General features: G+C 36.6%; 1 protein-coding gene across 10 annotated transcripts in view; it reads right to left on the bottom strand.

Moving 5' to 3' along the window:
- CENPP (centromere protein P) overlaps positions 1-13,177 on the bottom strand; it is a 160,555-nt gene that overhangs the window by 22,369 nt on the left and 125,009 nt on the right. The window lies entirely within an intron of this gene.

The following is a 13,177-nucleotide window of genomic DNA, read 5'->3' as shown; positions in this document are numbered from 1 at the left end:
GCTACCACACTGATACTTGAGCTAGCCAATTAAAGCTGATAGAGGCATGCCAACACGTTCTGCAATGAGACCTCTGCGAGTTCTGCACAGCCATGAGGCTGTATGCTCAGTCTGATGTAATTTGAGGCTCACACAATATAGACATATTTTCATAAGAAAGAGTAAAATGATTTTTTTCTTTCATTCAAGTATTCAAAAATATTGCTGAATGGTAAAAGTGCCTTTTATGGGGTAGATTATTTATTAAGAACCCAAACTGCCAAAATCCAAGCTCAATTTAAAGATAAATTTGCCAAGTTAAAACATATAATAAGCAGAGGCATGCCAGAAAGGTCATTAATTTCACTAAAACATATACAATTTCTGAGTATAGCTCTGAACTGTTTTCTTAACAACATTATTGTACATACTTTAACACTCTACTCTTTCAGCTGAAATAAAAGGCTCTTCGCATACAGATCATCCACTAGCTAGGATCCTTCCACACTCATTAGTTTCACTGGATAGTAATTGCATTAATATAAACATAATTACTAATTTAAAGCAGTAGGTAATGGAGTAAAATCTCACTTCATCCTTTTTTTCCAAAAACAATAAATCAGATAGATAATGTGCTTTTGTTCCAGATGCGATACGTTATAATCAGGCAATTATTATTCTTTGAAACAAGTGATTTGCACAAACTCTCACCTTCTCCATCTTCATGGCATATGGATATGACAGTGCTGTATTAAAATGACATGTAATGCAATTTTAAAATTACATGTAATAAAATAACTGCACATGGTAACTTCACTTTGAATTAGTCAGCTATGTGTGGAATATGTTTCCATGGTTTTCAACAGTCTTTGGAATACAGACGCTTAGGAAAATATTAGTTAGGTCTAATTCTCATAAGAGAAAAATTTCATCAGTAAGAAGTATTCTACTTAAAGTAGAACTTCAAGTAAACAAACCTGAAAGATTCTGATGAAATTCAACAATTTTTGAAACAGCATGAATATTTATACCTCACTGTACCACAGACTGGAACTAACTGATTTGGCAGGTTGTGGCCAAGTTGAACATATTCAAAAACATTCTAAAAAAATCTTGAGCAAGTCATGTCTCAGTATATGTTCAGTACATAATGTCTATGTGTCACTTGGGACCTTTAAATATTACCCAAATACAAGCCCTAACAGGTCATCTGATCTTCCCAGGTCTGAGAGGAGGCTGGACTTGAGGCACAGCTCTGAACAGAGTACATGCCATTCCAGGAAATAAGTGAATGTAAACATAACAAAATCACTCAGTCATTAAAAGCTGTTTAAGAGCATATAGGATGATTCAAACAGGATTCCCTTCAGCTTCACTGGGAGAAGATGTCTTATTTCTTGTTTAGGTTAAAAAGAGTTAATTAGCTTGTTTCAGCTGGTTTCAGGCCAAACAGATAATTATATCTCTAGTTATTTCTGTATGAAGATGCATTGTTGTAAAATACGGTTTCAGGGACACATTCAGGGACATCCTATACTATTCCTACCCGCCTTGCTTTGCTCCATTTTGTCTCCATCACCTACCTACTGCCCCCTCAACTCTGCTAGCACAATTGCTCGGGTGGCTGTGCCATGTATTAGACCAGAAAGCAAGACGTAGGGAAAAAGAATGGATTAGTTCTCTCAACACGACTAACAGCACAGCCACAAAAACAGTAGCAGCATAACAATCTGGGGACAGCACACCGCAGCAGTCAAGTAGGAGTGAGTAATATTGCTACCAAAGATTTCATCTCCTCATCTGACAATTTCAGTTGAACAGACGTGTAAAGCAAGCAAGCAGGATGAAGGATTAGCTAAGATCAGCTAAGATATCAGTGTTCTCAAAACACTTGAGGACTGAAACTAGGTAGTGGCAAATACTATGAGACCAAAAAGTCTGCTCAATATCCGTACTGAACAAGCATCCCGAACTGCTCTATAACCACTAATGGCAAAAGACAAAATACCTGTGTGAAGACAGAAATTGACTGGATAAAAAAAGTGACAGACCCGTCCAACGTAGCTAGACTTGTCTAAGCTACCACTGAGAGGTGGCAAGCTTTTGGATAAGACACTGACAGGAAACTTCCTTTTAATGATTTACTCCTGCTATTGAAATTAAATATTTCAGTTCTGATATAGTTCATTTCTAGCCACATTAGACTGCCATTTTCCAAAAGAAAGAACTGCTGGCTTTGAAACAAAACGCCCCAAGCTGTTTAAGGGTTTGATACAGCCAGGTGTGTGCAGTTCCAGTAGACAGGACGTGTTGACACACCAGTTGTCATCAGTTCAGAGGGATAACATCCCCACCTCGCCCCACCACTCCTCCCATTAGCTGCACTCTTCTCCCGATTATCCTCTGTGACAAAAAGACAACAGTATATCAAAAATGACTTTCTCCAGTAATTTCATGAGTCTTCCTGTTAGCAAAGGAAAGAGCGGGCAAAGGTTTTACTGTAAAGAACACAGAAATTACATTAAAACATGTGAGCTGAGGAAGTCTTAGTGAGCTTTGGAAAAACAGCAACACTGCTAACTTTCTCCTTCAGCAAGACATGCACAACCACATTCCTCTAGAATAATATATTCGCTGAAATTGATAAGTTTTTGTTTTTAGCGTTTCTGCGATGTAACCTTTTCTGTGAGATGCCATGTAGGGGAAACTGCTGCAGTTGCAGGGAACATTTAACTCCCAGCTGGCACAAGTTTGGCCATAAATTCTAGTTAGGTCAAAAAGCTAACATAAATAATTATTTCACAAGGCAAAATAATAAAGTTCAATGTATAATCAGTCCTGAATTTTGCGCACTGTGGAATTATAAAACCCCTCTAGAATTGTCACAATGATTAAAAAAAAAGTGGTATTAAAAATACAATTTAAAAATTAGATATACATGCATGTATGTATATACATACATATGTACGTTCAAATATGTGTATATTTATATACACCCACACTACATACATATTTATGCTATTTTTCTCCTTTAAACTCTCACTTGTACAGACCTGCTGTACAAGTAATTTTCTGTAATTCACCCAAATAAATCAGTTGGAGGAGGTGTCACTATTTGTAATGGGGAAAACATGAATCAACAGGCAAAAACAACTACTTTTTAGATTTAAAAGTAAACCACAAGCATACTCTGTTATTTTCCTTAAAGCGTTTTGTTGTGTCAGCTGCCAATAAATCCTTCTCTTTAACTAAAAAGCTTCAAAATATTTCTGTCATCCGTTTACATCTCCTTCCTGAGACAGTCTCTCAGTGGAGAGGCATCCTATTACTAACTTCTAGTTAACATTAAAATCAACAAATGTGAAAACATTTCAGGCAACAAAAGTAATATAAGCAGCAAGTCACACAAATCCAACAACCTGTCTATTAGATGAGATCTCAAACCAAGGTGTTTTTTTTTTTTTTTTTTTTTTTAAATCTCTAAGACCAAGTATTAATGTTCTTACTTCATTTCTAACTGATACGGCTTAAGATGGCAACAGCATATAAAAGACTCAACAATCCATTCACTTATAAAAGTAGTGTTCTGGTCTATTCTATATGACCACTTTTTTGCCATTTCACCTACAAAGAGAAAGCACAATCAAGCAGAACTAAACATATGGAAAACAAACAGTTGCTTAGGAAAGGGCAAACAAATAGGAAAAGAACAGTAGAATAATTATGTATTCTTATTTGTAATGAATTCTAAACTCAGACTAATTTCAAGACTTACAGATACGGTCATGCTAATTGTCTATATTTAAAATGTGCATATTTTATATGCATTTTATGTGTTTTAATTTTACTTCAATTTTCTTCATTTAAATAGCTTAACAGAAACACTGTCTCTTTGGCCTGGCATAATAAGCATGCCTACTGAAGAAAATGGAACTCAATATAAGAAGCAATTGGCAGGATGTGAATGAAAACCCTGGAGGCTCAAGTCTGCTAGAAATTTAGCAATTGGTTAGCTTGTTATGACCTTCAAATCCTCCTTTGAACAATTCTGAATTCTTCATTCATATTTTACAGAAAGAAAGGGAGGCCCACTGTCTTTACAAAAGAAAAAAGCTGAAGTCGTCTCTTAAATACAGAGTATTTCTGAGCAACAAGAACTGAAAAGAGAACTTTACACTTACGTGAATAATACTGATAACGTGATGGGTTTTCCCCAGAACAGAAAAACTTACAATGTCCACAAATATTGTGCTATTTTATACACACACGTGACACGCTCAGTTGCTAAGCTGAATATTTTGGAAAACTACACATCAGCAAATAGCTGAAATAAAACTGCCCAATATAGCAGGAGATGTCAACATTTGAATTCGAAAAAAGAGCGAGACTGTTTGAAAGGAAAGACAAAAGTTAAGTGAAAATTTTATATGTTTACTTACAACAGCTAGGGTTTTAAAATCATATTTATTCAAACCAAGGGGACACCACAGGGAACAAGCTCAATGAAATAATCAAAATTCTACTAAATTTCGTCACTGATGCACACAGGTCCAGGTAGGAGATGTGAAACGCACCAACTTTACATTTCAGCTGGCTGCTTCTCTTAGATGCCATTCGTACCTATACGTATCTTCTGCAATTACTAAAAATATTCAGCAGAAAGCACGCAATTTAAGTTGGGTGAATGCAATTAGTAAAACAGATCAGACCTATAAAATACTCTAGAAGGAGCAGCAAAAGGACAAAAAGTTGTCAGCTGCAGCGTGATCGGCACTGCAGAAAAAAATTGAGGTGCGGTAGAACCTGCACTGCTTAAAAAACACAGAAATGTATCTGCCAGACAGAGGAAGGGTCTGCAAATTACTTCCATCTCCCTGTGCATTGGCACTTTAGATACCAGGTGAGGAAAACATATCTCAAACTAAAAATGGTGCTGTAGTGGTGAATGCAAACATAATCAAGAGACATTGAGATGTGGCATTAATGAATGTCATGAGGAAATCAGTATTTTATATATGCAATTCACTTCAGTGAAGATTGGGATACAGTTACAGCTGGAAAGCAATCTTTTTACGTAAATGCATCCTATTTACATGCATCTCACATTACAAGTTCAGGTTTATTCCCAGCTATGGAAGTACTCAATTCTTTTTTGTAATGTAGCATTAATATTTTTAATATGTGAGAAAAATCTGCTTTCAATCTCTCTTAAGGTTTCCCTGCAACATTTTTTCCTTCTCCTATGTTTTTTTCCTTAAGGGTATTAGTGACCACTGATTACAAAAAGGAATGCAGTAACTGCTATAGGTTTAGAAATGCAAAGTACTACCAATCCCAAATTTCCCATCTCGTGTTTTGTGCCAACTTTAACAGTTTGATATTATTTTTTCCTATTGCTGTTTTTTGAAAATTATAAACTTGAGTGTTTTATTAAAAAACAAAAACAGCCGTTTCATAGCTTAGGATTCCATCTTTGTCTCTGACCAAAAATAGCCACTAACCACAAAGGTTCATAACGATAACCTAATTAAAAGTAATTTAAAGATTTAATTACATTCATTTATTTCACTGAAAGGTTAAAAAATTGCCACTGTAATTTTCAATACTGCCTCTTTTCTTTCAAATTCATGAAGAAAAATAAATTAAATTTTAAAATAAATTTAAATTTCTGAATGTGGATGAGTTATTTGACTTGTAGAAATAGTATTTTCATCAGTGTTTTAGGAACAGACTAAATAATGGATTCACGTTCAACATAGCCCTTCTCAAAGGTCACACGGTAAAACAGGAGGCATAACGAAACGTATCTTGATCATATAACATGAGACAAAGCTATTAAAATTAAAGACGACCGTGGAAGATTTCCTATAGAATGCACTCCTCTTGGCAACAAGTGAAGAAAAACTAAAAAGATGTTTAGATATCTATGACCAGCAATGAAATCAAGAACAAGGTAACAAGGTGGCTCCTACTCTGTTGGCGTTTCTTAAATGTCTCAAGAAAAACCCAATATTGGGAGTCAGAAAGGATCACTAGAGAGCAAGAGATAAGGTGTCTGTATGTATTCCCTTCTCTACAAATGGACCTGAGCACCTGGATTAACTCAGTGACAGGACAGGAGTCATGCTGCAAAGTTGTCCCAAATGATTTTCTTCTCATTGGTGCTGTGCTCCTTTCTACATGCAGCTATTGCTTTCCTGGGGCAGCAGACTTTAAATTTCTAAGGTTTCTTTTCTAGTTAGCTGTGAAAACATTTGGTCTTCTTGTGCCAAGGAATGTGGGAAGGCTCTTCAGGACTGACTGACAAACAAGGCAATTTCATGAGATGACAAAACCACCATCCTAAGATTTCCAGCCTAGCCTCCAAATATGCCAGAACCCAAATTCCTCACAAATCACTTCCTGAACTGCTGCAGTAAGGTATTTCAAGTTAAATCATCAATGTTTTTGATGGGCATTAGAATGCTGCAATAAATCACAGTAGCACAAAAACTAATTCACAGCTTCAACAATCTTGCTAGTTGCCCCTACTCATCAGCATCCTTAGCCCGTGCCCCTACTTTAAAGGCTGCAAGTGAGCAAGCTTACATAAAGGCAGAGCACAGGCCCCAACCCACACAGTATATCCCTGAGGGCATTTCAGTTCATGCTTACTGTGAGATTTCTGAGTGAAATGGAAGAGGGGAAAGGACCAGCTAGCAGAACGCATCTGAGACTTAACTTCTATCAGGCTATAATGCTACCCTGCGAGCCAATTCAGCTTGCTAAAACACCAGAGAAAATTAATAGTTTTAATGTGGTTTAGTGAGGCGAAATGCTTATCCAACCCCTTGGTGAACCATAAGCAAGAAAGCAGAACTGTGTTTTCACAGAGTAAGATCATCCTCTAATATTTTAGTGAGCTGTAAAACATCTCAGCTTCTTGTAAAATTTCACTCTGTGACTGGAAGTAGTAATTTATAAGTAAAGACATATCCAGCAGAAGATTTTGTAGTGGCATTAGGCATGTTGTTGGTTATGATCAAAATAAAGGTACCGTTACCATGCTTTTAAATACTATAAGAGGTAAGTAATGTGAAGAAAGAAAAACACCTGCCAAAATTCACCTCAATGCTTATGAGATTACATTTTTATCAACATTTGCGGTTATATTATGTTAAATGCATTTGAAAGGTTCCTCTACTTGGGAAGGTAATGGCTAAGCACTTATGTTTTGAGAACCTCATTTGCAGCTTGCAAATCCTCGTTGATAGGATTAATCTGTGCAATTTACTAATAATACACATGTACCATTTTGTTTCCACAGGTACGGAAATTGATAAACTGCCTGCTAATCTATGCACATGGCTAATCCTTACCTTTGGCATCACTACCACAAAGAATTTTGGGATGCTACAGATAAAAGAAGAGTAATATATATGCTCTCGGTACGCTCTGACCTGCTATGCCCCTAACAAGCTCTCAACATGAAAAGGCAGAACACTGCAGAACTAAAAAGGAATGGGACGAGGGTAGCAGCTTTACAGAATTGATGCTGAAGGGAAAAATTACCAGGGCAACTGTAGCATAACTACATACTACTAAGGGTATAAAGTCTGCAAAACTGTGTCAGCAGGGAAGAGATAAACCATGACAGGCTACCTATTTTGAAGTGGATGAGAGCAGTAAAGGAGAAGGAATTTGTGTGGTGGAAAGGGGGCAAAAAGGAATATAAGGTGAAGCAGATAATATATTTCAGAGCTGTTAAGGGAGTCCCTAATGAGCAGCCTTGCACCTGATCAACAAAGCTTGGAGCAGAAAAGTAAATCTGTTTCTGCTCCAATCATTCTTGTGTCTGACTTCTGTGGCTGGGAGGACCTGGGGTGCTCTCTCTAACACTGATGAAGGAACACCAGGATGGGTGGACTGCGTATCCTGAAATCCTAACACTACATAAAGGTGGAGGACCAAGAGATGAAATTTGGCATGAGTACCATTCCAGATCCAGGTGCCTAACAGTTGCAAAATAAAGTTTTCAGGTTATTTTTCTAATCTTTTCCTAATAACTACTAATGCTGTACACACCTCTTTGGCTGCTGAGCATTGACCTGGTATTTTCATAGACTAGTTACAAGCCTAGTTTCAAGGTCATGCTGGACGACAGTAATTCCAAGGCAGTCATATCAATCTTGAAGGTGCTTCACCTAAGGCTTAGCCACATACATTAATGTGCTTTAGAGAATTTCCTCAGCATCAAGGGGCCAATGCCACCAGTCTTGTCAGGATATCTTAGATAAAGATATCAAGATAAAAAGTCACAGGGTCTCTTGCAGGTATCCAGACCATTGACACTTTCATTATTATTATGAGAAAAATGATCAAGAACTTAAAATACGACTAATAGATATGCCTTCAGTGAAGGTGCTGAAAACCGGTAGACAAGAAAGATGTATGTCAAAAGAAATACGAAGTAACAAAGTGCCCTAACAAAATAAGGAAATTAAAAGAGATTGAAGTGGTGACAGACATGCTCCCTATAGCGTGCCATATACCACGCAAGGAGGGATACGTCATGCTCTGCATAGATACTGTATAGAAAGACTTCACTAACAGATGGTAGTGGGTAAGCATACTCAGAAGATGTGGACTTTCCAATGTTTGTATATGATATTTCACACAGTCCATTTATAATTGCAGAAAGCAACATTTAACAGCTTGATGTTTCGCAAGGAATAGCATGTCTTTCTAGACTAATACTGTTCAACAAGACAACATCAATATGTAGCATAAGATGCACATAAATTATTATGGAAATACAGACACACATAGAATACCCCCAGTTAATTCTGATATCACTTTAAAATAAAATATAAATGTAGACGCTCATGTAAATGGTAATCTTTTTAATGTTCTTTTGGGAAGATTTCCAGAGAACTTCTTTGGGGCAAGATAGAGAGGAGGGAAGAATTAAGATAAACAAAATTAAAAATCTGTAAACGTACTCCATATGCACAAGTTCCACAAATGCTCAAGTGCTCATAGTTCATAACAACAGGCCCATCAGTTTGGGATTTTTTTTACATACTATACAAACAGTCTGCCACAATTTGCTTTAGAAAGAAAATTCCAATGCTGTCCATTTAATACAATTTCTATCTTCTAAGTCAAGATTTTCTATCACTCCAAATCCTAGAAACAAAATGAAGAACTCCCGAAGTTGCGCTGCATAGTTGTTGTATATGTCGTCTTAATCATCATAGCTTGGCAGTTCATCTCTAGTTAGGAGAAAAGAATCTAGTCTCTTAAGTTCTACTTAGAGAGACCCCAGAGTCAAGAATAATCTAAGAACCAACAAAGTCAGTGTGACAAAACACCACCCATTTTCTAATCTTGTTTAAAACACGTGGATCACGAGAATCAGAAATTATATACATCATGAAAGTATATCATTTCAAGCAGCACTTGGATTTTTTTTTGAAAAGCCTATTTTAATGCCATCTCTAACCATATTTTATAACCAAGCATGCAATATACTCTTCTGAATCACTTCCAAATTTCTTGAGGTTTGCTGATTATTAATTGAAAGAAGAGATTTGTTTAGTCTGGAGAAAAGATGGCCTAGAGAGAGTCTAAGAGTAGCCTTGCAATACCTAAGGGGGGGGGGGGGGGCAATTGAGAATACCAAGTCAGGCTCTTTAGGGAGGTGCACAGCAAAAGGACAAAACACATGCGAAAAAACATTTTCTCTATGAAGAGAGTCAAGCATTGGAATCAGCTGCCAAGAGAGTCTGTGTAAACTCTGTCCCAGTTTTAAAATCTAAATGGACAAAGACTTAAGCAACATGGTCTGAATTCAATCTTCACCCTGCTTTGAGCAGCAGGTTGGACTAGATGACCTCCTGAAGTCTCTTCAAACATGAATTATTCTATAAATTACCCGCACACACAAAAATGTAACTCATATGTAACTTGATATTAAGTTAACTTAAGCACTACTAAGTTATAGCCTATCTAAAATAAACGCATACTTTCCTGTGACTATGATGACTTCAGTTAGGTTACACCCGGCATTGAATTGTCCTAATGAAGTCTATTCTTGCTCTATTCATGTATACTCTTTGGTCATTATACAGAAAAAAAATTAAATTTTTTAAAGGTATGATGTGCAACTGAGGTTTGATGTTCACTATAAGCTGCAATCATAAAGCGTTAACTCAGTTCCCCTTTCTATACTCATATATCATCTCTTAAATTTCCACTCTTACATTCACCAGTTCCTGACTCTTGATTTCTTAACTGTTCTGAACAATTCCTGTTTTTAAGATCTCCTTCTTCTCATATTCTGTTGACCTGCTGGGCTCCTATAATTCCCAAGGTATTATACTTCAAGCATTTTCAACAGGATTAAGAAATGGATGCTGTTCCTTCTCCATTTCAAGATAATCTGCGTAGTTCAGTGGCTTTTCAGACAGATTTTGAAAATGTATAAGCCTTTTTTATTTTAAACACCACGCATTCTACTGTATTAATTCCTATATTAATTCTACTACCTCCCTGAGATATAGAGCAGAGCCACACTAGTGAACATAGTAGCTTTTCCTCCCATCGTTTGTGTCTGTATGAAGAAGCATAACTGATAAAAACAAAAATAGGAACAGTACAATTGTATGTTCACTAATATTTCTCCTTGGTGGGGAAGGAAGAAAGGCCACTGTTGCCTCCAGGAAAATGGAGGAAAAAAAAAAAAAGAAGAATTTGATGTTCTGGAGAAACAATGTAAAACCTATGCTTGAAGGATGAAGAAAACCATGGGGAGAACTCCCACTTTGAAAGTAATCCTGTAAAATCACAAAACGTTATTCTCTAGTTAATAAACGTTCCTGTATTCCACCATGGTATAGGAGTAGATGTCACAAAATCCACAAGTCTAATCTAAAATCACTGTCTGAGAAAATGACTGCAAATATATAGATGCAGAGCAATACCGATGTTACATACAGTTCCAAAACTAAACCTTTGTGGAAAGATGTTAAATATATACATTATCACCATTCAGCACCAAGACCACTGGATACTTAAACAGTCCAACTTTTTGTTACAAAAGACTATAGTTACACTACACACTGAGATGAATTAGTTTTGTTGGGATAGCAGAAGAAATTATCCTACTTGCTGTTGCCTACTGCCATAACCAGGCTGCTTTACAATATGGAGTTAAGCGATATCCATATTATATGGATAGCCTAAAAAGTACATTTGCACTTATAAACTCCCTACTTTTTAGTTTTTAAAAGATTCTAATTCTTTATCTTATTAGTTAATTTGTCATCAGATCAGAAACTTGAGCAGAAACAATCAACCAGTTATAATTACTAGAAATACACAAAATTTTGAAAAAAATCCTCCATACTAGTTTAGGGGTCCCGGAATTTTGCTGCTTTAACTCATGGGCTCTTTCATGTTTACTGAAGTGAGCTCTGAAATAGCGTTTGAAAAGAATGTATTTTCAGGTAGGAATAGAAGAAATAAATGCATTTAAACTGTATCAAATTTCTTAAAAGCCTATTTCTGCCATTGATGATGGCCATCATCATATAGGTACAGTAACAGGTGTTACAGAAATCTGTTGTCACCACCTATTGCCAACCTAAAATCTAACCCCTCTTTTTCACTAAAGAAGGTTTCCTTGAATAATTTCCACTAGATAATTTCAGCCAAGGAAGACGGTAAGCTTTGTCCCTCCACGAATAACAAGCTATAAGGGAAAGAGGTCAGCAGAGATTTTGTGAAGAATTAATGCCTGGCGCTTCCGACTTCCACATTAATTTCACACATCCTGTGTCTTTGCTCAATATATTAAGCAACAGTGCTCTAGGGGCAGTTTGCCATTCTATAAAATAGTAACATTTTTTTCAATTATTAATCACTGCTGGTTACTCTTCACTCCTCAAAGGAGACAATTCCACACTAAGAGATCTTAATGGCAATAATGTGCACATTACGTAACTCATGCAAATGACTAGACATGCACAGGGGCTTGGTATGCACAATGGTACCTACAAATGAAGCTGATGCTGGCAGCTCACTCTCCCTGAGTGAATTATTCACATAAACACAGTAAATATTAGATGCCTGAAGACAACATAATGCCTTTTACTGAAACAGCAATTACCTTGACAGCGCAGGTCTGAAGTCATTTACAAAGGCCACTCTAGTCTGAGCTTTTGCTGACTACTCAGTATTTCGCAAGCTTTCATGAAAGAATTTAATGTAAATACTAGTATCAAAACAACATTTCATTATTCACATTACATATTTTTAAATCTTATTTGAAAAAAACATCAGACCATTTTCACATAGTGACTTTGCAAGGTAAAAAAACAAATTAACAAAAGCACCCCACCCCAAACAAACAAACAAAGAACTGCAGAAAAGCATAATATCATTTTCACAAAGAGGGAACTATGCCTTTTTCAGATCCCTCAGATCTTCTCTATTACCTCTTCCTTAACAAAAAGTTGAGAAAAAGATAAGCAAGTGCCTCGTAGGCACTCTGTTTCACACTAACAGCAGCAACTACTACGATCACAAAGCCACACTGTTTTGTCAGATAACTACAGGGATGAAGAGCAATAATAAATTAGGTTATTTCTTGGTTTAGATCACCTCAGGTTCTTAACATTAGCAAGCTTTTGTGCTTCATTGTTCATGCCAGAATATTTGTTTTTAGAGATGTCTATATAATGGGATTCAATAACTCTACAAAAGAGCCTTCAATCTGCTTAGAGGATATCAGATGTTTATAGCACGGTCTAGCAGGTGGTGAGGTAAGACAGTGTCCCACTGTTTTCTGGAAAGCCACTAGAAGCTGTTGGCCTTTCAAAAAAATAGAGATAACATAACCTAAATTTTTAAGTTCAGCTTTAAGGATTTGCTAGAATTCAGAGATCAGAGATAACCATATGCAGCAAAGATGCAGTAAACAAAGCTGCTTATCAGCAAAGACTGGCCAGATCCACCCTATTGGCCTATTATGCAATTCTGTGGTCCATCCAGACAGGCTTCCTAGAGGCACGTGCCTAAACACTGAAGATGATCCTGAGACAGTGATCAGAAGCATGAAAAGCAGTACTGAAAGATACAGTGAAGCGAATCCTATCCATCACTTTTGTCTCTAATAGATACGCCATAATTTAAGTACATGAAGTCTCTTACCTGA

The sequence above is a fragment of the Struthio camelus genome, chromosome 14 (genome assembly GCF_040807025.1).
Source record: "Struthio camelus isolate bStrCam1 chromosome 14, bStrCam1.hap1, whole genome shotgun sequence".
NCBI classification, from domain to species: Eukaryota; Metazoa; Chordata; class Aves; order Struthioniformes; family Struthionidae; genus Struthio; species Struthio camelus.
This window is presented reverse-complemented; position numbering and strand designations above follow the sequence as displayed.